At 41.6% G+C, this 26549-nt stretch overlaps 1 protein-coding gene across 1 annotated transcript in view; it reads right to left on the bottom strand.

Annotated features, from left to right (window-relative positions):
* RNF144A (ring finger protein 144A) overlaps nucleotides 1-25918 on the bottom strand; it is a 65679-nt gene extending 39761 nt beyond the window's left edge. The window contains exon 1 of the mRNA XM_081314262.1: nucleotides 25631-25918. The gene's annotated coding sequence lies outside the window, so the exon portion shown is untranslated. The remainder of the gene's footprint in view (nucleotides 1-25630) is intronic.
* Nucleotides 25919-26549: the final 631 nt, after the last annotated feature.

A 26549-nucleotide genomic window follows, 5' to 3' on the forward strand; every position in this document is an offset into this window, starting at 1 on the left:
AAAGCCAAAAACAATATTAAAAGAAAACCAGAAGCACTTTGAATATTCATATTAAAAAGTGAAAGAAATAGAAGAATTCTTGGCCAGTTCTGATTTTTCAATCATTTTATTTAATAGTCTAATACAAACATGTCTATTTCAGACACTGAACCCATTAAACAAAGAGTGATTTGATGTCATTCTTATTCTACTGCATCAAAGGGAGTCTGAAGTCAAAATCTTTTCTTTCTTTTTTCCATTTCCCCCCACTTTTCCCTTCCCTTCTCTCCCCTTATTTTCCTACTATTTTGTTTTGTATTTTTGTATTGGGATGGCTAGTTCACATACAGAGAAGAAGCTGCTTTAAATGCCCTGAGCAAAAACTGGCTTCAAGAGGAGCCTGGCAGTTTGGCACTTGAGGCTGATGCGGATGAGAAACATCCCAAGTCAACTGGAGGCAGCAGAAGATAAGGGGCTGGATCCAAGTCCTCCTCTAGAGCATGTAGGGCTCTGTTGCAGAGGAGAACAGAGGAGATCTGGAGGGCTTTGTAGATGATGAGGGCATTCCACTGAAGAGCCATCGCTGCCCAGCAGGTCTGTTGGGGAAAACTGCTTCACTTGCTAGAACTCTGTGCATTTACCTCCTGAACATGATGACTGAGAAATATTTTCTTTTTAGAACCCAGCCAGCTGATAACCCACATTTGGACTACGGAAGTTTCAGACCATGGCCTCTGTGTGTTTCTGTGCACATTCCCTCCCCCCCACCCACACAAATTACTTTGGACTCTGACTATTTGGAACTCGTTACATGTGGGCTGTCTAGGGATTTAGTGCTCTGGTGCTCTGTCTATTTACCCACAAGCCCTATCGTAGTTATTAAAACCTAAGCAAAGCTTCTTGTAATTACTCATCATTGTGTGTATGACCTGGGACAGGACAAGTATTCATTTTCTGATTAAAACCTTCCCTATCAGACCATTCCAATCAATATTTGGACAAGATAAAATCCTAAACCTGCAAATGGAATTTGAGTTTAATTAAAATCCAGTTATTTAACACCCAAGTTAATCTAAAATGCAAAGATCAAATTGAGTGAAATACATGTAAAAAAAACCAGAAGACTTATCAATGCGAGTATCACAATCACTTAAAATCCAATAATTCTCACAGAGGTCACAGACCCCTTGTCTATGGCTGTGACTTAAAAAAAAGCTTAGAGTCTTAAATCTGCTAGCATATTTTTTATGTTTTGTAGTTTAACTCTCAGATAATACAGTTTCCTAAATTTGTATGTTATGGCTAAGATGCCACAGATGGTGTTTCCATCAAATCTACCAACAGCCTCTCTCTCTCTCTTTCTCTCCAGAGATTTTGATCCAAATAGAGACCATAAACAAATTCTACAAAAAGAAGCATCCTAATCTAGCAATCAATAATAGAAAGTTAAAACATATTGTAAGTTTATAAAACAAAGTTATTTTTCAAATATAAATGATCACGCTAAAAAAAACCTGACAGATGAGGAAGCAGAAGAGTACCGGTACTTTAAAAAATAAACATTCTGATTCCAACAAACGTGCGGTTTAGTTTGTCTGAAAGTATTCAATAAGGATGTAATTGGGGCGAATACAGGATCAAAAGTAAGAAACAAGTGTTAAATTATATTCAGAACTGAACAGGAATTCTTTAGCTAATATGTAAAGTGGCTGGAAAAAATATTTAGCACCCACAGACACTTTAGACACTTTGCAAGAAATCATTTAAGTGGCTTCATTTACAAGCATTTGGAATTTTGTCAAAGTTTCTTTTGAAGATAACCCTCTAATTTGAGCTGTAGTTAAAATGTACTTCTCAACTCTACAGAATCTGATTTGTGCAAATTATTTTAAGTGAAATACCGTCTTGAAATAAGTTGTGAGGTTTATATTGGAATGAATTATATGAACGACTGAAGTTCAGTATCCTGAATTACCTTCTTTAAGCTTAAGTTTCCTACTCAGTCATCTCAATCAGAGCCTGGATTAGGATGACAAGTTCAATTTAATGGTATGGCTTAGCATGATATATAAATGTCCCTAATGTTTTAACTGCATAAAAAAATATTATTTTTTCTTCTGTTCAATCATGCCTGATTCTCAAAAACTGCCTGGATTTCCCAAGGTTTTTCAACAGTGCTTTGCCACTGCATTCTTCCTAGGGCTAAGAAAGGGGTGCAATGTAAACTAGTCCCCTTGTGGTGCACCCTGGACAATGTGACTTTGTTATGGCTAAATAGTCTATACATTCTGGGATGCTAGACATCACAAGGATCTCCCAGCAAGAAGAAGTAGCATGAGTACCAAAAATAAAAATGGTTAATGCTGTATTCTGTATGCCATATTAAATACATACATACATACATACATACATACATACATACATACATACATGGCTAAGAGACAGTGACTGGAGAGAGTCATCCAGTAAACTTCCATGTCTCAGGTGGGACTGGAATTCAGAGTCTCTCAGTTTCTAGTCTGATGCCTTAACCACAATACCAAACTGGCCCTCAACAAATTAGTACCATTGTATAAATTGAATGGATATATCAACAAAATGGGCTAAACTAATATGTGGTTGGCTTGTTTCTGACCAATGTATTGTGCAAACCCAACCAATGTTGTTGATGTGTTGTTCAAAGTATTATGTGAACCCAAGCAAATAATTGTTATAATTGCTGCAGTGGTTAAGGCATCAGGCAAAGAGCAGGAAACTTTGAGTACTAGTCCCTATTTAGGCCCAAAGTCAGCTAGGTGACTTTAGGCTAGTCACTTTCCCTCAGCCCTAGGCAATCCAGGCAGTCACCAGGGGTCAAAAAAGTGACTCAGAGGCACAAACCAAAGCAAAACAAAGATGTGTTTAGGATTGCAATGCTAAACCTGTAGTAAATAAGTTGTACATCTTTCCTTTTGTCACATTCATTCTTTGAATAAACACTGTAAAACCACATGACAGCTACTCAGGTGAAGCATCTGTCCAACCTACACTGATTTCAAGAAAATTTATTTAATTCCATTTATATCCCGCCCTTCTCCGAAGACTCAGGGCGGCTCACAATTCTAAAGCACAAATCAATGTGCTTAGCAATAGCCTTCATTCTATGTATATGCCTGCTTATTAGGGCTTTCGCCCCCCCCCAAGCGGCATTATTACAAAGTCAGCTTATTGCCCCAACAATCTGGGTCCTCATTTTACCTACCTCAGAAGAAAATGCCAAGCACGGTCATATCACCAGGAGGTTCCTGGGTTGTAGGCTAGACTGGAAGGCTAAGTTCTTCCTATCTCTCCATCCATCCATCCAATCAACCATTCAGCGATCCATTCATCCAATTTTGGAAAGAGACAAACCATTTCAGTATATTGCCAAGAAAATAACATGGATATAGCCATGCAAACATCACAAAGCAAGTTCACCTGGAAGAAAATGTTGCTGTAAATTATTTCATTGGTATTGGTTTTAAAGATTTGATTACAGAGATTTTATGAAAACTGACTAGCCTTGCCTGGAATCTGACCATTTTAAAATTTAGCTTCATAGTTACAAATAATTATTTACAAATGCTCTATAGAAATGTAAGCTGTTTTCTTTTCCAGGAATACAGCAGGCTTGTAATTACACCCTGTCTTGCCACTGAGGTCACTATAAAGATGTTTGAAATGTTTTTTGCTTTGGACATTTGGAGCCTAGATCACACTGTTGGCTGCTGCGCTAAAGGCACAACTGCAGAAATAGATTTGAAGAATTACCATCTCCAGTCTTTTAAATTACTCCTCCTCTAGCCCCTGCAGCAAGTAAGGCTCTGGGTGCTGGTTCAGAGTGGGAGCCAGAAGACTGGTGTTCTTTCTGTTCCCATTGCTTCTAAACAAATGTAGCTTGTCTCTCTGCATGCTAAGTTGTTATCATCCTGATCTGGTTCACATTCACGCTAAGCAATCACAATTGACCTGATTTGTGTAATGTAGTGAACCAAAACCATGTCAACCGCATTACTGTTTAGGGTGATGGATGACATTCATTCCTTTGAATTCAAGGGGGTTCATTATTTATTTTATATTCTGCCTGTTTATTATTTTTATAACAACTCAAGGCAGTGAACATATCTAATATTCCTTCCTCCCTCCTATGTTCCCCAAACATCAATCTGTGAGGTGAGTTGGGCTGAGAGAGTGATTGGCCCAATGTCACCCAGCCAACTTTCATGCCTAAGGTAGAACTACAACTCACAGTCTCCCAGTTTCTGGCCTGGCATCTTAGCCACTAGACTAAACTGACTCTCTTATCGTTTAAGTAGGGTGGCAACATAAAGAAATAGGTGGGTGTTTCTGATTAACAGGCTTATAAACCTTTTATGCTTGTATTTTTTTCACCACTGAATGAGAATATAACCACAACCCTACCCAGTGTGCCTCTAAAATCAAATAGGTAAAACTACACAACAGTCTTTCTGGGGTTTGCTTCAACCTGCCTTTGAAATAACTCTTCCAAGGCAAGTTTGGTGGCTGAATGCTTTATTTGTCTACATTGGTTTCTCTGTGTTGGCCAGATACAGAATTTCAGCTGCCATCCAGCTCCTCAAGTCATGAGTCTCTTCTTGCCAGGGTAGAATTTGGTAAGAAAGAAAGATCCATCCCTTTGCTTGGAGGAAAGCCAAAAAGCAAACACTCTACTCAGCATTTCCCAAGCCTCAACAGTCCTCCTGGTCTGCAGCTAAGACAAGAAAGAGATTATTGGGGTCAGAGAAAAGAGGGGCAGTAGAAAACACTACATCCTTTTCTGTGTTTCAGTCTTCTCTTGCAGTTTGCTGGAAGAGCTCTTTCCTCCACACACATTTCAGAATTTAGATCAAAAACTGGAAGGTTTGGCAAGCAGAAAGGGTTTAGTGCCTTCTTCCTGCCTGCAGCTTCTGCAGAGCAGAGAAGTAAATGGTAACTGCCCTTTGAGGTTGAAGCAGAGTGTGCAGCTTGGTCCTGAGAAAACAGCTTTCATTTGCTAAAAAAGATGAGAATGACTCAAGCACATAAATAATACCTCTGAGATTAAAAACGCAGACCTTCCGGTCAAGCATGAGAAAGAAGGAAAAACCCAGCTGTTTCTGTACTGCTGAGACCAAGGAGACAACTATCGTAGAACATTCTTAATCCTGAAGGATTCTCTATCTCTATAACTGAGAATTTTATCTGTCACTACATGAGTAGAAAAATGCAATAATGCCCTCACATCTTTTTATAAAAAAAATATTTGAGGAATTGGGAAGAAAAAGCTTAATTGTTCTTTATTAGAATTATTGAAGCATCCCGTCAAAAACCCTTTAGGCACCGGGTAGTTTGCTTGTGTAGCTACTGCCAAATGTGAGAACAGAAGTCTTAATCCCATCAAATCATTACCTCTTCGTATTACTGACCTGAACATGCACCAGCTATTTTTAGATTATGAAGTCTTGGAATCAGAAAATGGCTTTCACTTGGCATAAGCAAATGTTTCCTCATCACTGGATGGAAACAATGTTAAAAATCCTCAACCTAACGCTCATTACTCATTTTTTAGCACACGGAATCTTATGGTTTCTAAATCCCCACTCCCATCCAAAACTACAAGATGTGTCAACTGCAGGCTGGCATCAGAATCTAATAGCAATTCACCTGCTCTCTCGGTGCCCTATTTTCAAGTCTACCTCCAACATGAACAATGCTAATGGCAGTTTTACATCAGTAGAGTGCACCTCTGCACCTGAGGAGTTTAATTTTACTCTTTCTCCTTTCTCATTTGTTTGCTTGCCTGCCAGCTATCAATATACCAAAGCTAACCGATTCATTTAGTTGTGTCCATTACTCTCCTACCATCCGGTAGGAGATATAGGAGTATAGCCAGCCGTACCAACAGGCTGAAAAACAGCTTTCATCCGTGGGCTGTTAGGCTTTTAAATGGGATATAATCTCTGTGAACTTATGCAGAATTGACTTGGGAGGCTGGTCTGTGGTGTAGTTGGTTCACATGGTGTGGTAGGATGGAGGGTTTGTTGTCACTGTGTGTTGGGGGGAGAGAGCACGGGGGGGAGGCTCAGCTAATCTCAATGTACACATGTTGTACTTTGACAATAAAGGTTTATTTATTTATGTTTTTGAGGGTTAGAAACTTTTCAGTGTATTTGCCAGTCTACCTAGCCTGCCTTGGGAGAACAAGGAGATTCAAGGAGACAAGGAAACTTACAAGGTGGCAGTGAGAACTAACCAGATTTTTCAAGTGACAAACTTTGGGTGGAACACTAAATAGGTTTCCAGATGCCTTACTTAGTTCAAGGAGGATATGACTATATTCCTGAGGTACAATAATAAACTTTCCTGAAAAATAAAAATCTGAAATGCAGTGTTACTCCAATAATGATGCCATTAAAACGTGTGAATGTTTGTAAGTAATATACATTTGTCACCAAGCAGAAGGGCACTGCTTTTACTTTGCCATAACAATGTGATTAATTTGGCAAATAGTTCAAGAACACAAGCAAACAGGGCCCATCCCATACTGTGAGAGAGAAACCAGAAGTGATAAACACTCGCGTATGAAATGAAATTAAAGCCAATCATTTCCCATAGCACAGAAATCATGGCAAACGGGAAAATAGAATCAGTGGAGCACCAGCAGCAGAATGGCTGCATTTATTGTAACCAAGTCAAGGGGCAATTTCTTGGATAAACTTATCTGGGCTTGGAAGCTAAGCAGGGGTAATTGGATGGGAGATTACCAAGGAATTTTTGGGTTGTAGGCTACCCTAGAACATCAAAAGTCATCTCCAGGGGAAAGCAACAGCAAACCATTTCTATACTTTTGCCAAGAAAAATGCATTTGAACATTTCTGTGATCTGGAACAAAACTCAAAATGATTTTTTTTACATGATTGTCATTACTTGTTTAGTGAAACTCAAACACTAGAGCAGAAACAAAAATCTGAATTACTTGCAAGGGGACCAAATACTACTGTTGGCTATACTGAGTTTTTTAAAAAAACAAAATAAAATTGATGGCAATAGAATGGGAATGGTAACCATTAGTTTTCAAGGCAGTAAAATTCCATTCTATTGCCATGAAAACCACATGGGCACCATTTGTCAAGAATAAGTTTCAAACAGAGGAATCTTTACCTTTTTACCAATACCTTAGGAATACCTGGAAGAAGAGATCCACCAGCATAATCCAAATCACCTCACCGGCACCCAGAGTAGATAGAATTCTACAGAATCCATAAGATGGAGGTCATAGAGTTCAACAACTCGCATCCAGCATCACTTTACTAACATCCTAAGGAAAAATTATTGCAAAGCAGCCCAGAAAAATAACATGGTCTATGGTGATGGGTTTAATTTTTTTCTCTCTCTCTGGAACAAATATTTTTTTTAAAAACCCAGTATATACAAAATTAGAAACATGCTATCTGATCCATCTTAAAGCAAAGTGAGGAATGGTTTTGTATTTAGCAATAGTTCTATTGTATTTTATACATTAAAGGCTTCCAGGCACATTTGGAAAACCGGGCGAGAAATAATTTCAACTCTGACAAATGTACATTCTGGGATGATTGCAATTTAAATACTGCAGGTAAATCTTTTCTGTTTTGAAATTGTAAGCAAGCTAAGTTACTATTCTTTAGAACAGCTTACTGTTAAAACTATTTTGAGTTATTGCACAAGGATTTTGGAATGCCTAGAATTGTGAAATCTTACTATATTAAATCAAAACATCTGATTTCACAATTTGGCTTAGATGCATTAATGGTGTTTAAGTCCCAAACTGTCAGTTTTAGAATGTATTTTGGATTGTTCTAACTGTACAGTGTTTTTAAATATACAACTATTTAAAAGTAATGCACCAGAGTAGATGTTAATTGTTTGTAAGAACACTGGAATAAAAAGACAGAATTGTATTCCTTTATTAATACATTAGTAGCCAAAGTTCTTAAACATTATGAAGTATATGTCTTATGAGCTTAAAATTAATTCTTAAAAATATTCAGTAAAAGGTTGGGGGTTTTTTACTTTTACTGGACATACTGGACATACTGGACTGAGAATGTTTTAAAAGAATGGTTAATTATTATGTTGGAAATGTAAAATAAGATGAATGTGACTGCACTTTTGAATTGTATATCCAAAACGTGGGATTTATCTCTATAAGAAAAAGATGCACAGGAGAGGGAGAGACAGAAACAAAGACTGTTGGAAAGACAGGTTCCAGATCTATAGTCCTGGATCACCACCAGTTTATGAACTGGCTCTCTATCAATGTAATAGAAAGACTGATCAATATTATTCCATTTAGCCAAGAGTTAATAGTGTGCTTAGGGGTAAATAATCTTCTTGGAATGCAATATCATTTTCCTTTTGTGTGTGTGCATTTTATGAGAGCTTTTAAAAGTTCTTTACTCTTTTGTTATAGTAAAACAAAAAATATGGACAATAGTACCAAATACCACCAAAAATCAAAACTCTGTTTTACTGCATGACAAAGCTAAAAATCAAACTGAAAAGCATGTGTAACAAGGCTTGGCAATGCAGCACTTGTAACCTCAATTAGATCTTAAGAGGTACCCCAGCTCTCCATCCCTTTGGTTAAAATCTCACACAGATTAGAGTAAATTAATTTTCAGTGGAGTGGGCAATTGTTCTCTTAGGTGTAATGTCAGACACACGGTGCTGACTAGCTCTTGACCTCCAGATTTTGCTTCTTCAGATTGGGACATTTAAGATCTGCTGTGTTTAGAGCCAAAATAAAAGTGATGGGTGCTTTCCTCTTATTTAAGTAACAAGTACCAATACAGTAATTAAAGCATTCACCAAGCAAATAAGTAGGATCTAAAAATGTAATGTAAATATGTAGAAGTAAAACATGGTCTGCTCCAACCGTGACCCTGATTCTGTTTACTTTACAGCATGACTATTTTGTTCTTAAAATATTACACTCCTGGCAAATTATGCTAATAACATTTGTATTTTCCTTTACCAATGGTCACAGAAGCTGACCACCATGGTATATAGCAGCTCTCAGTTGGTGATCAAAATCTCTGTTAAGATTTTAATATTTTATTGCAAGCAAATTAAAGTTCTGCATAACACAACAGCAATCTGATAGCGCATCCTGTTGTGCCAGACATGTGACTACACACAGGTTTTTTGGTCTTCTCTCATTGAAAGATGTCATCAGCACATAATTTAATAAAATGTTCCAGGGCAAATGTTCATCCTGTGGTAATAAGGAATAACCCAAGTGCGCACTACTGGATAGAAGATCACACATAGCAAAATGTCATATTTGAAAAATCAACACTATTTGAACACATTAGGTATAAAATACTTAGAAGAATTACTCATGCTGGCCAGATGAACTGATACAAAGAAAGATGGCTGCACAAAAATAAGCAAAACTATAAAGTGGAAATTCCCGTGGTATTTTTTTGCGCATTTACTGCCATGTTTAGAATGCTTTCCTAAATTCTGTCCACGTGCCAAATTTCCATCAGAAATGTGGAGGAATTACTGAAACTGAAAGTCTAAAGATTCCCGACTCACATTTTCCCCTCCGGCATATATATCTGAAAGTAAAGAAAGCAATTTCTCTATTATTTCCATAGGCTAACTGCTCTGTCGGCAGAAGAAGCAGGCAAGACAGCTGGCTAACGAAAAGCTTTTTATTGTGGAACCGGGCAAAGAACAGGTTAACAACGCTTCTATTTATACTTCAGCTGGCCGGTCGACGACCAATCAGGGCAGTGCCGGTTTCCCGCTGTTTGGTTGGACCAATCGGCGTCTGAGCGCTTTGACAGCTCGGAGCTGTCAAACTGCTTGCGCCTGCGCGGTAGCCGGCGGTTCTTGACAGCCGAGGGCTGTCAAACGGTTGCGCCTGCGTAGTTGCTTCCCGGCAGCTTTTGAAACCTGTCAAAAGCTGCCGCGGTTTTACCTCAACTCAGAACTTGTGTATTACAAATCTTTAACGAGTGTAACTTATTAACATGTGAATACATAACACTAACCAAGGTGTGCCTCCTTGTTTCACCCATTCCTCTGAACAACTAACGGAGAAAGTTGGCCTTTCAGCATAGGCTAGGAAAGTATTCTAGACATGGCAGTATCTGTGCAAAATTCCATTTCTCATCTCCTGGGCTAGCGAAGAGAGACAAGGCGTGCTTATTTTCCCTACTCCCTAAAGAAACTCTGAAAATAACAATAATAATAAAAAGTGCTTCCATATTGTATCTGCTTATTCTTTTCTCAGTCCCTAGAGTTGCAAGAGAAGGCTGTGATCTATTCTCAGCATGAGGAAGGTTTGAACTCCTCAGCAGCAGGGTGGGAGAGTTAATGAACGGTTGATTTACAATAACTATGACTGGGCTGATGTGCTCATGGACAAAGCTTTGGTCCCAGCTGAGTCACAGTTTCCAATACTTGAATCCTGCAAGAAGGGAAGCCCCATTTGACAGGATGCTATCTATACTATCTTTTCCCAATGATCTGGGCCTTGGTACACCTCATATTCCATCAGCCTGGGCTCTCCCTGAATTTACAGAGGACTGCCATGCCCCTCTCAGCCATCTGCATTCCAGATTGCTCTCGCAAACGAAGGAGAAGGCCAAGTAGGCAAAAGCCAGCTCAGAAACCTGTTCAACTGGACTCTCTTTCTGTCCACAGTAACATTAGGAACAACAGCCCTGTGGGAAAGAGTCTAGAAATGCACTTGTTTTGAAATATTGAAGAAAGAAAGATTGCTAAAAACATTTACAGCAATCCCCCAACTTCAAAGGAAGACAGATGAGGGGGAGAGAAATGATACACAGACAGAAATCCACCCCCCTGTCAACCAAGGGTTGCCACTGAAAGATAAAAGCAACCACTTGAGATTTCTCAACATACATGTGAGTGTGTATATAGCTGCCAAACACCACACTCTAAAAAAATGGCAGCATCATTACAAAAAGAATTATATTAATTGAATTAATAACTGCAGATAAAAAATAGGATACATCGCTTAAAACATTACAGTAATTGTACATACTAACCATTTTCTTACCTACGTAGAAATGTCTTGGTTCACACAGACACTCCCTTCTCTTCTTCCAACAGAAACAGGCAGAAGAAAAAGCATTACCGTATTTTCCGGTGTATAAGACGACTGGGCATATAAGACGACCCCCTACATTTCCTGTTAAATTATAGGATTTGGGCTATACTTGCCATATAAGACTACCCCTCTTCCAACGCACACCAAATAAAAATTAAAAAACATCAGATTTGATTTTAATATGGTAATTTTAATTCAAATGCTTATGACATGCAGGTACTTAGTAGGAAAACTGTCACTTATAAACATAAGGCTGTTTGTCATCAAACATGTAAACATAAAACAGTGCAAGTGGATTAAACTTATAATAATAATAATAATAATAATAATAATAATAATAATAATAATAATAATAATAATAATAATAAAGTTGGAAGGGACCTTGGAGGTCATCTAGTCCAACCCCCTGCTAAGGCAGGAAACCCTATACCATTTCAGACAAATGGCTGTCCAGTCTCTTCTTAAAAACTTCCAGTGTTGGAGCATTCACCACTTCTGGAGGCAGGTTGTTCCACTGGTTAATTGTTCTAACAGTCAGGAAGTTTCTCCTTAGTTCCCGGTTGCTTCTCTCCATTGCTTCTTGTCCTGCTTTCAGGTGCTTTGGAGAATAGCTTGACTCCCTCTTCTTTGGGGCAGCCCCTGAGATTTTGGAACACTGCTATCATGTAACTCCTAGTCCTTCTCTTCATTAAACTAGACATACCAAATTCCAGCAACCGTTCCTTATATGTTTTAGCCTCCAGTCCCCTAATCATCTTTGTTGCTCTTCTACTCCAATTGGTCCCGCTTTCCCTGCGCAGACTAAATGGGAGATCCGCTCCAGGTTTTCCAGCCAGCCCTGTCCCTAAAGTTTCAGCACCCGGCGTATAAGACGACCCCTGACTTTTGAGAAGATTTTCATGGGTTAAAAAGTCGTCTTATACGCTGGAAAATATGGTATTTAAGTTTGTTACAGCGGCCCACTGTAGTACAGATAGTCCTTGACTTACAACTATAATTGGGTTTGGAATTGTTGTTGTAGGCTGTACCCATCATTAAGCAGGCCATCACGACTGCACATGGCTTTACCACCTTTACCACCAGTCGCTAAGGAGCTGATTGTGGCGGTTGTTAAGTGTTGATTTCCAGTAAAAAAAACACATTGTCATAGTCATATGAACATGGTACACTGCAAATGGCCATAAATGCCAAGCACCCAAAATGTGATCACATGATCATGAGGGGGAGAGGCAGCTGTCAGAACTCCAAAACTGGGTCATAAGTAGCTCTGGGGAAGTCCATTGTAATTTCAAACAGTCACTAAGGAACTGATTGTAAGTCGAGGAATACCTGTAGAGTCTGTGGCTTGGGTGGGCGAAAGAGAAGTTAAAAAAAAGAAAGAAATAAATACTGTTTTCAGAGGCAGGCATAATTCTCTAAATAAGCACTTCTTCCCAACTGTAGCCCATTCCTCAAGAGCACTGATGGTTATACCATTTTCTCCAACTTGTATCCTAGTGATACATCTTCCCCCCCTCTGGAAACTTCATTTAGTATTGCCAGGCAAATGACCAAGTCACACTGCAAATCTTGAGTGGGGAATAACATTTTTACGTTACAAGGGGATTTTTGTGACTTGTGGTACAATTATATTATCAAGCAATTACATGTGCAGTATATATTATCAACACAGCAGTATTTACTTTGCACCCTATTTGGTAAATATAATTCTATTTACAGTGCCTTTGTTTACAATTGCTTCCAATGTTTGTAAGCCATCCGCGGGGGGTTATCATCCTGAGAGGTATGGCATAAGTGTAATAAATAAATGATATAAATAATATTCAAGGAGAGACAGTTTTGTGTAGCGGTTACGGCACCAGGCTATAAAAACTGGGAAATTGGGGATTCTAGTCTCATTTTAGGCATGAAGACAGCTTGGGTGACCTAGGGCCAATCACTCCCCCTCAGCCCTAGAAAGGAGGCAATGGCAAAGTACTTCTGGAAAACCTTGACAATAAAATCGCAGGGACTAGGCCAGGAGTCACCCAGAGACAAATAATTTCAGTCCAGGAGAACCTTAGGTAGATGGAAAACACAGAGGGCACCTGGACACCTGCACATCCAGCCTACCTGGATTGACTGCAACATGGACTTCAAGAGTACTATCTCCTCTGTATGGCTTGTTTGGCAAGATGAGTGACTCTGGAAATTAAGATGTGCAAAAGAAAGAAAGCATTGATGAGGACACCCTTTCCCTCTCAGGAATTCTGGGAGGTGAAGTCCACAAGTCACCAAAAGGCCAGAGTTCCCCACCCCTGCGGTATTCAAATGTAACCTTGAAGGGACCAATTGCTGAACACTTTGGCCTTCTTGCTTTCCCATTCAAAGCACTAGGCAAACGCCATTCCCTCTTCTTGCATAATGACTCTCAAATTACGGCGACCCCCGTTGCGTGCTAATGCTGAATCATAGGCAACTCTCAGAAGACATTCAAGTGCCAGGAACCAAGAGATGAATAAGTCAAATAATGAGAGGTTAGGAACAGAGCAGTTTACATCGGGCTATATGCCAAAACTTAAAAAGGGGGATTTATCTATCTTTTTCTAAGACCAGGCCAAATAAGTTACTATTCCTCAGTCAAATTTCTAGTCTCTAACAGCATTGCCAGTGTGGGAATGCCCAAGAAGGGCAGGGTCTGTGCTTGGAGTGAAAGAAATTCATTTTCCTGGGAAAAGCAATTCACATTACAGTTCTGAGGCTTACCACACAGGTTTGTGTGTGCCCAGCCAAGAATTTCTGGATCTAATCCTGATAGTTCCTGGCACTGTGATTATAAAGGACAATCCAGCAGAGCAGTCTAACCAAAGTTTTCCAAAACCGTATACAGGAGAAGAACCAGAATGTCCTGACTAAAATTAAAATCCCTAGGCAGGTGCCTTTCATTCAAGAAATAATCAAATACATATATATTGATGCAGCCAAATAATGAAAAGAAGCAGTGGCACCAGCAGAAAACCAAGATGATGACAAATTCACATCATCACATAAGTGCCACATTCACAGATTTGTAAGACACCATCAAATATTTCTTTATTTGCACCCACATGGTTTCTCAGTACCCATGAAGAACAAAACTATACATGCATTACAGGACTGTTAAACTATTGCATCTATGTTCACTATTTAATAGCTAAAATATCAAATTATTACTTCTATCAGCCATTTCCAATGTCAATACCTTTTAGTGGGGAATTTTGAGAGTTGAACTTTGAACGAGGCCCAGCCGATAGGCTGCATGCAATGTACCAAAATGCCATCGTGGAAGGCAAGAAAGTCCTTTTTACCACTAATATAGGTAGGCCTTGACTTACAGCCATATTTGGGACCAGAATTTCTGTTGCTAAACAAGGCGGTTGTTAAGTGAGTTACATGGTGATTTTATTACTTTTTTACCATGGTTGTTAAGTGAGTCATGTGCCCATTAAGTGAATCAGGCTTCCCCCATTGATTCTGCTTATTGAAAGCCTGCTGGGAAGGTTGCAAATGGCGATCACATGACCCTGGGACAGTTCTAAATACATGCCAGTTTTCAAGTGCCTGAATTTAGATCATGTGACCTTGATGATGCTGTGAGGGTTCTGAGTGTGAGGACTGATTAGAAGTCACTTTTTTCAGTGCCGCTGTAACTTCAAGCGGTCGCTAAATGAACAGTTGTAAATCGAGGACTACCATAAGCAGATTTTCAATGGAACGAGTTCATGAATTAGTGGCCCTCTTACCACAGATTCAAAGAAAAAATAAGAGATGTATGTAAATCATGTTTAGAACAGGCTTCACATGGGAATTTTCGAGCTTCAGTTCAGAAAGCTCCAGCACAAATAACATGAGATTATGAAGCTGGAGCAAAGGCAAAATGCAAAACCTCAAGTTTTGGAAAATAGCTTCCTGTTTGTAGCCTATGTTTCGAAAGCTGTGCTTATCGGTTCCTTGTTCCTAAACATGATTTAATCTTTAAATCTCCAGTCAGGCTGGAATTCCCATTCCCCAAATGTCTAGACCTGAAAAGATCCAACATCCTGATATCACTCCTCAAAACTTAGTATGGTTGCTAATGCGACCACCTTTTCCTTCCTTTAAAATCCTTTGTGAGGAACAGCACAGTGATTACATAAGCAAATCATATGTTAGACAAAAATTAGTGATGTTTAATGGTTTAATGATGCCATTTGTGGTCATGCTTGTTGATAAGATGCCCAGAACAAACTGCACCAAAGAACCTAAATAGAAAAAAAAAACCTGTTTATATTCCTATTTAAAAAAATATATTGAGAATTATACTATGGTTTTCTGTACTATAGGATCTGACAAGGAATATTATTTGAAGCACTTCTTTTAGGACAATCCAAGAATGCCTTAAGATACTTGGTGGTGCAAAGTATTTTTTTGAAAAGGTACTTCAAAGTATTCCATTGTAAAGCAAAAAGCTGAAAGCTGCCAGAAGATACAAAATTTATTCCACTTGGAACAATATAGCAGCGTTAGTAAAACAGTACATCAGTTTATTCAGAAGCATAAATCTACCCTCCCTCCCTCCTGCGTTGCAGAACCTGGCCTTCGCACATAATAATCAATCTGGAAGCACAGATAGCTGAAGCAGAGATAGATGGCTGTTTTACATCACACGGAATTGAATTCAGCTCACACAGAGCAATCTGAGACAAATGGATCATCAGTTGCAAAAAAATTTTTTTAAAAAAAGGCACAACATAAACCTCAAACAACTTTCCCTTCTTCAGAACTGAAAAGCAGAGGGAGCTATCTACAAGCTTACGGTGCAAGTAGGATTTCTCCTCAGCCTTTCAACACACTACCACACTTGCAGGGAGTTCTTACACCTTAGTTTGCATAACTGACGCAGGCAGACACTACAACAACCAACAACCGTCAGCTTTCCCCTGGGGGCAGGCAGGGAGAGTCCGCCTTCAGAAGACATTTTTGTCTTAAAGTCAGGTTGGAGCCTTTCCACCTTTCTAATGGAAGCAAGAGGACTTGATGATGTCACCAGAAGGAGATGGACTGAATTTTTCAACCTTTTGCTCCTCTGGGGGATGAGCAGGTGAAAATGGGAGCAGCAGGCCTTTGAGAGGCAAAGAATTTCCATCCCAACCCTTACATCCTTTCCAAGCCTAAAAAAAATATATGCCCCCATACAGTAGTCCTTGACCTATGACTGTATTTGAGTCCAGAATTATGGTTGCAAGTCTTGTCGGTCGTTAAGCAGGTCATCACGTGACCATGTCCGATTTTTACAACTTTTGTGGCATTTGTTCAACAAATCACCATGGTCATTAAGCAAATCCAAGATCATTAGGAGAATGCCATGGTCATTAAACAAACCCATTGTCTGCAAATTCACTTTGCTGGAAATTGGAAGTAAATGTCAGTTTCCAGGAAGAAAACCTCATAAATCATGGACACATAACTGTAGCATACTGCAAACGGCTAAGGAAGGCAGGCCAAATGCCAAGCCCCCAAAATGCAAGCACCGGATCGCAAGTGGGGGGAGGGCATTAGAAGTTTGAATTCGAGTGGTAAGTATCTTTGTTTGGCTCCATTGTAATTTCAAACAGTTGCTAAGTGACTAGCCCTACATTAAGAGCCACCCGTGTCTGTATTTTTCATAAGCTTAATAATGGGTAAAAATACAGGTGATAACAAGGAGTTTTTATACTCTTAATTCCATCTTTAATTCTGACTTCAGGGGGGAAAAAAATAACCACTGAAAATTAGTAGTTCTGCAGCCACATTTCAGCAGTGGGATCTTAAAATGCCTGGACCACAGTAGTCTGCCCTGCCTGTTATGTATTAGGCTTAAAGCAGGCATGTCCAAAGTCCGGCCCGTGGGCCATTTGCGGCCCGGGGGGCGGTTTAATACGGCCCTCTAACAGCCCTCCCTGCTCTGTGTAAATGCGGCCCTCCCACGGCCCTCCCTTCTGATTGAGGGCGGCAAGCAGAAGACTGTCTTCCACAGGAGGGAGGGCGGTGAGAGGGTGTTTCTGAGCAGCATATGGAGTCTCGGGTGCTGCCAGATCCCCTCCTTCTTTTCCCCCTTCTCTCTCTCTCTCTCTCTGTGTCTGTGTGTGTCGGACCTGCTAGGAACGGCTGGTAGGGAGGCGGCAGTCTGGCATTTCCCCCCCTCTCATTTGTATGTGTGTGTGTGTGTTGGACCCACGGGGAACGGCTGGTAGGGAGACAGCAGTCCGGCATTTTTCCCCCTTTCGTTTTGTCTGTGTGTGTGTGTGTGTGTGTCGGACCTGCGGGGAACGGCTGGTAGAGGTGGTGGCAGTCTGGTGTTTGCATCTCTCTGTGGGCCCGACACACACACACAGGAGGGGGGGAACGCCGGACGACCACCTCTACCAGCTGTTCCCCACAGGTCTGACACACACACACAGGAAGGAGGTAAACAACGCCGGACCACCGCCTCCCTAACAAACCTCTCCTGTGTGCGGAGAAATGCCCATTCCCTTTGCTGAGCCATCCCAGTTGCTTGCATTGCGGAAGGCAATCATTTGGAACAAAGACATGAGATTTGGCGTTTCTCCGCCCGCGCTGATCTCGCCCTCCTTACAGTCTCCCTCTCTTTGTTTCAGCTTGCTTTCTGCATTTGGGATGAAGACTCGAGAGAGGGAGACTGTAAGGAGCGTGAGATCAGTGCGGGCTGAGAAACGCCGAATCTCAAGTCTTTGTCCCAAATGTAAAAAGTGCTGATCTCACGCTCCTTACAATCTCCCTCTCTCGAGTCTCCAGTCTTTGTCCCAAATGCAGAAAGCAAGCTGAAACAAAGAGGGAGACTGTAAGGAGGGCGAGATCAGCACGGGCTGAGAAACGCCGAATCTCGAGTCTTCATCCCAAATACTTGCCTTCTGCAACGCAAGCAACTGGGATGGCTCAGCAAAGGGAATGGGCGTTTCTCCCCACGCGCTGATCACCAAGCGCAGAGAAACGCGGATTCCCTGTGCGCCCTTACAAGATATGGAGGTGCTCCAGGGAAGTAACTGGGATGGCTCAGCAGAGGGAATGGGCATTTCTCCGCACACGCTGATCAGCGGGCGCGGAGAAACGCTGAACCTCGAGTCTTCATCCCAAATGTAGAAAGCAAACTGAAACAAAGAGAGGGAGATTGTAAGGAGCGTGAGATCAGCGCGGGCTGAGAAATGCCGATCTCGTGTTCAGATTGTTGGGGGCAATCTCGCTCCAGTGTCTCAGCGAGCACACTGGGCCGCCCCACTCCTTGGGGCTCGCTGCTGCCATGGGGGCCGGCTCGGGGATTTGTTTCTGCAGGTTAAATCGGAACCAAGCAGCAAGTGAAAAAGTTAGCAGCAGTAGCGGGAGTGGTTTTAATTGCCAAGCGTCCCCATGGAAGTCAATGGAGGCGCCGCGGCTGGCCTTTTGAGTTGGTGAGTGAATGAGAGCGAGAGAGAAACATTTTTTGAGCAGTGTGAGTGAATGAGAGCATGAAAGAGGCTTTTTGGAGCAAGAGTGAGGGAATGAGAGAGCGAGAGAGAAGCTTTTGCAAACAAAACATGAGTGAATGAGACCGAGAGAGAAACTTTTCCAAGCAAAGGTGAGTGAATGAGAGCAGAGGGGGCAGAGCGCCTGTATGTCTCCCCTTAGGCTCCACTGTTCTGTCAAGCCTCTTGTTTTGCACATAAAATACATTGTGAAAACTCAGCTGTCAGTTGATCTTAATGTTATAAAATGAAAAGCATGCCATTTGCAATTAACTTGGCATAAAATAATTCATTTGCATTTAATTGTAATTGTTCAAAGAATGTTCGGAAAAATGTTCGGCCCTCCAGCATGTTCACTTCATCCAATCTGGCCATCTTTGAAAAAAGTTTGGACACCCCTGGCTTAAAGGAACACCTAAAGCATTTGTATAAGAGTCACCACCAGGAGGCGTTGAACTGTAACTGTTTTGGCGGGAAGCAGTTTTGGCGGGAAACAGAGGTTCAATCCGATTGGTTGGCTGTGTACCTAGCCAGGTACTGGCCAGGTATATAAAGAGTACAGGTAACCCCTATTCCCCAGTACGGTCAGTTCCACCTAATAAAGAGCTGTTAGGCTGTACTCATCGGCCTGGCGTCCTTCCTACTCTCCAGAACCCAGTACACAACACTGCCCATCCCTGTCCCAAAGTATTTTAAAACACACACACATCTGATGTTAATGTTGCATCGGAATACACCTGGAATCTTAGCAATATTATGACAAAGTGTTCTCTTTTTAATGAGATACTCCAGATAGCACTGGCCTATACCTTACACTCAGTTGCAAAAAATGAGACCAGCATCGGGCGTCATTTTCACTGGATATTTTCAAGAATTACACGAACCCGGTCTTAAACTTTCAAGAAGCAACAATCTCTTTCTCCTCTCCCACTGGGATGTGTATGAGGGATAAGCACAGAATGTAAAAAAAAACAAACCAGTATGATCACCATATAGTTATAAATTAATTAAACTAAGATGTAAGATGAAGCTGTATACCAAAAGAACACTTGAAACACGGATGGGTGGTAAGTGTGGAGAAACCCTGACTCCTATCCCTCCATCTCATTTTTGTTACTCATTCCTTCATTCTTCATTGGGTTGCTGGTGTATTTGTGTATGGGGAAGTGGAGTGGTAGATATTTGCAGTGAAGAGCTTCTCATACAATTTGCCATCTGAGGTTCCTTTTTTCTTTTCTTTTTTACTCCAGTTCACAATGCTCAACTTTTTATGTCAGCAGTTTCAAGGTAATTAGATGGCCATATGTGGTCCCAAAATGGAACTTCATTACGGAGATGCATACTTGAGGATCTGAGGGCCTCTTGCCATTCAAAAGTACAAAGTGTGCATTTGTGGGTTAGTGCACTAAATCTGAAGATATAATTTACCAAGCCCACAGTCCCACTTTGAAATAAAAAAGCGGGGAGGGGTAAACTATACACTATAAATAGTTAGTGAATCAGCAGCCATGTGAAGAGCAATTATTGGCTTTTTTCCCCCAACTAAGATTGCTAACCTTTTTTCCTGGCAGACTCCTGTGCCCTCACCGCCTACCTGGAATGCAGAAATGAAGCAGATGGAGCTTCATCCATAGGTTTGCTCCCCTGCCTAAAACTGAAAAATTGCAGCCTTTCAGGCAGCTGTTAAAAGCAAAAGAATCTGCCAAAAAGGACTGGACGTCCTTCTATCAGATTACAGGATGTCATGTATCTAAGAACTGTTTCGTCTCCCACACTGCAATATATAAATATCTCAATATTTTTTCAGAGAGACGCTGTAGCAATCTCTGTATCTCAAAGGAGCCCAGGCAATTCTCTATAGAGTTTCCTCCTTGCACAGATTTATCTTTATTGTATTGTAAATAGTTCCAGCAGTGCACCTTCACATTTGTAACAACGGAAAAGGAAGAAATCTAACTACTTTTAGCAGCAAAAAGGGAAAACGGTGCTTACATAATCAGCCTATGACTTAGAGAACAGCAGAGAATTGGAAGAAGAATTTTAAAGAGTATTAAAGTTCCAAACGAGTTATGGGAGAATCATAGGATTAAAAGTAGACGTTTGTTGGAATAAAAGAAAGTCTTGTCATCAAACTAGATTTTTTAAAAACAGCGTGGGGCAACCCAAAACAATGACCAAAGGCAAGCTGTATCTGAACCAGGATGGAAAAAAAAAGAGCCAAAGGGAGGGTGGTGAATGAGATGGCAAGCAGTCCTACCACTTTAACTACCAGCCAGGCACATTTCTGAATTTCACTTTCATCCATCTAAGACACAGGTCTGCAACCCGCGGCTCCGGAGCTGCATGCGGTTCTTTCAGCCGTCTCCTGCGGCTCCCAGTCCCCTGCCATGTGCAGTCCAAAAAAAAAAAAGTAGGACTAAAAAAGTTCAACCAATCAATTCAAATATGCAGGGTAGGTGCATATCTCGCCTTGGCTCCACTCTTCAGTCAAACCCTGTTCTGCGCATGCGTGAATGTACGCGCATGCGCACACATTTTTTGCGGCTCCCAGTGTTTCCTTTTGTGAGGGAACCGGTTCCGAGTGGCTCTTTCACTGTTTCAGGTTGCTGAGCCCTGGTCTAAGATATGGAATCTACATCTGCACAAGGAACAGACTCTTGTCCTGGGTCACATGCAAAGTCAGGAACCTTCCTCTAAGGAGGAAAAGATGTTGCCTTTGAAAAGACCAGTGGAAAATCCCAGGAGAAAAGGAAAGAGAAGCTATATGCTGAGGTTGGGAAAAGGAAAGGAACCTCTTTAGCCTCTGTTAAAAATAAAAGAGTCAGTTAAAAAACTGGAGGGAGAAACTTGGAGAAAAACGCTCATGAAAAGAAGCAGGAACCCTGCTTGCAGGCATCATTTCTTCCTACAGCAGAGATAACATTTCTAGATGAGCTAGAAATAATGCATAATGTTGCTTTTCAACAGTGTGCATTGCTGTTAAATGTCCAGTCCTTCCATGCAAACCGGCACCTCTTCCTGTGTCAGAGTTGCTTTTATAGTAGTGGCAGATCTATCATCCTTTGAACTACTAAGAGCTTTATGTTCTCCTGTAAATTCTTTTTAATTGGATATTCTTTTCATAGGTCTGTGTTTTGAACAGTTCTGTATTTAGCCTCTACCACATCCAACTACTTAAAAGTTAAAAAGGAGCCACCACAGTCTCCCTTTTCCTTTTTTTTCATTTTGAATGAAGTTTGATTCTTTTTATTTCTTGTGATATTGGCCTCATCCTACATGGGAGAAGGGGCTGGTTTTCATAATTATGTGCTTTAATGCTACAAGGCCAGGAAATTCATGTGCTGAAGAATTTCCCTTTCATTATCCCCCCACCTTTTTAACCTAAGAAACTCATACTATGACGCCCCCCCCCTCTCTCTCTCACACACACACACACACACATATACTAGAGTGGGAAGGGATGACATTGGGAAAATAGATAGTGGCAGCACTAATGCTGCACCCAAGGCAAGCAGCAGAGCTAGAGCAGTAGGGAGACGAGACCAACAACATTTCAGACTATGGGTTTAATTTTGCCAGTACAGGGAGTTCTGCAGTAATACTGGCAAATGCAGATTAAAAAGGCAACATCTAAAAGAGTTTTCACACATCCTGTCTTATCTTGGCTTGTCAGTTCTTGAAATGTCTTTATGTTGTAAAAAAAAATAGGAAGATGGAACAATCTGTTTCTTTATGGCCTAGTTTTAACAATATGCTAAAGTTTTAACAATATACTAAAGGTCTGAGTTTGTTTAATATTATATGGATCATTTAAAAATGATTTACAATTAGTTCATTTTAACCATGGTTTTATATATGTATATGTATGCATACATGTGGATTATTGTAGCATTACTGTACTTTGTTGTTGTTGTATGTATGTATGTTTTTATATATTTATGTTGTTGTTATATTTCACCAAATGAAGAAAACATTTAAAAGCAGAGGTTGCGCTCTTCAGGATAAGCCATCCAACTAACAGTACAACATTGTGCAAGTTTACTTAGTAACATGTCTCTTTCATTTCCATGGAATTGATCCCCAAGAAAGTTTGTTTAAGGTTGAAGCCTAGTTGACCAAACATAGTTACTCAGACATTAAGCCTCCAAGTCCCATGTAGTTCAAACATGAAGTAATATGTAGACTTTACTCCAGCATACAGTTAGTGTACTTAACCTCATATAAATCACAGCCTGTCAGTTCCAAGTGCCATTTAAAACATACTTTTGTCTCTCAAATTTGGTCTTGTGATTCTTACCACTGAACATTTCATGTGAAGAAACCTACCTAACCAAAACTGCAGGCTCAGCACTGATACCATCAAAGCATAATTGAGGAAGGCTTTTTTTTTAGATGTTCCCTTCTTAAATATCGCCTTCCAGTTTCCATGCAGTCAACCATGAGTATCTTCTTGCTTGATTTGAGTGGGGTTTCTGCAAGCTGTTTCGGCAAGACTGCCTTTAAAATATGTATGAGCCTATTCATGCTGAAGAATTAGAGGGACTAGAAATTAGTTCATCTTTGCATTAGAGGACCCAAAGTTTTCAAAGAATGTTCAAGGCACTGTCACATATTTAATAGCCGGAAAGAAACAGGATGTAGTATACAGTTCCTCCCAAGATTCTTTCTAGGCTAAGTTTAGATTCTAATCATCTTTGATCATCATTGAAGGAACAAACTTCAGGAGCAATTAGAAGTTGGGCAATCACCACCCAGTTAACTCAAATAACTGATAGACAAAAAGAGGAGAGGAAGAGATTCTAACCTAATCCTTTTGCCTACTTAAAATCCTTTATAAGAAGGAAAGAAAAAAAGAAAATATCCTTCCAATGTTTCACAGAACCAGAGGCACACCTCTTTAAAGAGGCGTGGCATAAATCAAACTCTGATACTGGGATATATTTATGAATCTAGATAACTTTTACTAAATGGCCCCCTCCTTATATAGCCATGTAGGTTGGTCATTTTTTCTTTCCCCACCCCTTCAACTTGTCTTGCCAAAATCTGACAGCTGCTTCAGCCACTGCAACTGAAGATTTCTAGTGGGAGGGAGCATTCCTGAGGATCCATGTTCACCTTGATCTCATCCATCCATCCACACACACACACACACACACTCTCTCTCTCTCCTTTAACCAAAGGTCAGGGAATAGGAACTGGTGGCCTGTAGTTATTCCTAAATAACAACTCTGAACAGTACACCAATATGACCAATGCAAAGGATACTGACAGAGGATTTGGAGCAGTGCTTTTCAACCTTAGCAACAAAAGTCAAAGCTTCCATTTCCTCCATCACTGCGAGCTGGAAGGACTTGGTTTTTCTTATTTATGTATATTTTAAAAATGCTTATGTAACTAAGATTGAAGATTATACTTCTGCAACTGCGTGCCCTCTAGATATATTAAGCAATGCCTGTCAACCCCAACCAACATGAATGACAAAATATTATCAACCTTAGCAAGTCAGGATATCTACACGATGAGATTTCCTGCAATTATAACTCTTACTCTAATCTGAATGCCTTGAAAGCTAATTAAATATTTTCCCTTCTATTCTATTAGCTCTTCCGAAACAATCAAGTATAGCCAAAATATATCAAGCCTAGTATTTTTTTTTCTCCCCACAGAAAATCTGTTGGTAGAGAGGATTAAGTTAGGAGATTGCTCTTGCTGATTCTTCCCAGCAAAGAGGTGCCAAAACAGTCCAAGAATTAAAGTAAAGGAAGGTGTAGATGCCAGTAGCTGTATGCTCCATCTTCATATTGTCTCTACTCGCCTCCACTGCTCTTTCTAGAAATGGCTTGAAAAATATTTAACAAAAAACATGATGTTAGGATGGCAGCCAAATGGGGTTATGCCATTAATTGTAAGAAAAAAGATCCAAAACTGTATTAAAGTGTCTGTGTGTACATATGCACTAATACAAATAGGCCTCACTTAACAACAGGATCTCCTGTTTAGCAACCGATTAAGTTACAACAGTGCTGAAAAAGTAACTTTAAAACCGGTCCTCACATTAACGACCATCACAGAGGCCCCACAGTTACATGAGATTCAGGTGTTTCACAATTGGCACATAGTTATGACTATCACAGGTCCCGTCATCACATTAACTGCCATTTGCATGCTTCACAGCTGGCCTGTGACAAGCAGAGTCAATGGAGAAGCCAGCAATAAAATCACAAGTCGCGGTCAACTGATGTCTCGCTTAGTGACCACATTCTTTAGCGATGGATATGCCAGTCCCTATTGCGAACGTGAAGCGTGTACACATACCTGTACACACAGAGAGTGATTGGACATACCAGACCATTCTATAATAAACTTCTTTCGAACCTAACTTATTCAATTCTGATTAACAGCATGGCCCAAATTGTGTAAGCTATTGCAAGTGCAGATTCTGGCATCTGTGATCTTGGCACTAATTTGGGAGCAAGTCTCCGAATTCCAAGGAAGTTGCTTGCCTCAGCTATTGTTAGCGTACCACCCCGTCCATCTCATATATATATTTACACAGACACACACACACACACACACACGCTGATAAGCGCCAATAAGGCCCTTCAGTGGGAGTTTGGGGAGGGCGCCGTTCTCCATCATCCTAAGAAGATAAAGGACTGGGAAAAGGCCACGCAAACTCCCCACCGTAAATGCCTCCAATACGACGCCCCCGTGGTCCAGGTTAACGTGGCTTCCCCTCCTAAGCTTACATCACGTTTACGGACGTCCTTTAAGACAAGCTAGATGCCAGCCCGCTCGACGGATGCCAGCTGAGCAAGCTCGGCTCCTGCTGGCAGACCGACGCCGCTTGGCCCCTGCCACACGGGCGAGCGCTCCATCTCATCGCCGGCCGAAGGAGCCCTTCAGCCGCCGCGCCGGTGATGTGGGCGGCCTAGCCAGAGCAGCGCCCGAGAGATGCCGCCCGCAAGGAAATACAACGAGCCCGGCGACGGCGACGGCGACGCCTCACCCTTCTCTTGCTGCTGCTCCTGCTGCCGCTGCTGCTGCCGCTGCTGTTGACGGCGCAGTCCTCGGAAAGAGAAAAGCCCGCCGCCTCGGCCGCCTCTGCCCAGCGGGCGCCTCCTGCGCTCTGCTGCTCCCGCCGGGGCTTGCATGGACCACGCGCTGCCGCCCGCTCCTCAGGGGCGCGAGCAGCCTGGCCAGGGTGTGGGCGCCTCGCGCATTCTGCCGCCGCCGCCGCCGCCGCCGCTGCTGCTGCACAGGCTGGTCTGCGCGCTTTCCCCGCCTCGGCGGCCGGCTGCTTTCTGCTCGTCTTCCCACCCGACTCCTTCTGTCCCTTGAGGAAGGAAGAAGGTGGGGGGAGGGAGGAGGAGGAGGAGGAGGAGGGAAAGGGAATAGCTAATCGGAGCACAAGGGCGCCATTAAGCTTCTGTGGCTTTGCAGCCGGAGCGGGGCTGCTTTGAAGCAAACCGCTAAATTGGGGGCGCCGCGGATGCCCCGCGGATGCCCTCTGCTGGCGCGCTGTGCGCAAGACAAGGGGCAGAGCCTTCCCTGGCGATCTCAGGTTCAGATCGCCTATGGAGGGACTTCGGGCTCGGGCGGACGGCGCGATCCAAGTCAGAGGCGTTGATGATCGACTCGCTTTTGCGGGCTCCTTTGGATGCTATCGGTCCGCGATCGATCAATCAGGATAGAGCTGGAAGGGACCATAGAGGTCTTCTAAGTGCAGCCTCCTGCTCAAGCAGGAGACCTATACCATTTCAGACACGTGATTGTCGAGTCTCTTCTTGAAAACCTCCAGTGATGAAGCACCGTCCTACACCTTCTGAAGGCAAAGCTGTTCCATTGGTTAATTGTCCTCACTGTTAGGAAGTTTCTCCTTAATTCCATGTGGCCTTTCTCTTTGATTAGTTTCCAGCCATCGTTTC

Source organism: Vipera berus, assembly GCF_964194415.1.
Source record: "Vipera berus genome assembly, chromosome: 1".
In the NCBI taxonomy this organism is placed as follows: Eukaryota; Metazoa; Chordata; class Lepidosauria; order Squamata; family Viperidae; genus Vipera; species Vipera berus.